Source organism: Sinocyclocheilus grahami, unplaced genomic scaffold (assembly GCF_001515645.1).
Source record: "Sinocyclocheilus grahami isolate Dianchi unplaced genomic scaffold, SAMN03320097.WGS_v1.1 scaffold36.1, whole genome shotgun sequence".
Classification (NCBI taxonomy): Eukaryota; Metazoa; Chordata; class Actinopteri; order Cypriniformes; family Cyprinidae; genus Sinocyclocheilus; species Sinocyclocheilus grahami.
The window spans coordinates 818,517-818,916 of NW_015505215.1; positions in this window are offsets into that span (position 1 = coordinate 818,517).

Genomic DNA, 400 nt, shown 5'->3' on the forward strand with positions numbered 1-400 from the left:
TCCCTCTCCCTCTCTCTCGCTCTCTCTCTCTCTCCCTCTCTCTCTGTGTGTGTGTGTGTCTAACGGAGATTAGCTTGGTCAGTGGGCCTGTTGTGCTTTGACCTGGTCATTTGCATTTCTTCAATAATACTATTCTCTTGATCTTCTATTTCAAATTTTCTACACAAGCTGTCCTTGCCCCTTTCTAGAGAAACTCACCCCATATAATTAACTTAACTGTTTGTCATTGTAAAATAACTGATCTTTCATACAATTTCCATGTTCAGTAAAATAAATACAAATATAATAAAGGAATGTATTATTCCATAAGGAATGTGATTCTTATTTAAATTTCTCTCATAACTTATCATCAGGATTCCTTATGGAAATGCATTTGCAAAACATGACTCCAATACAAGAA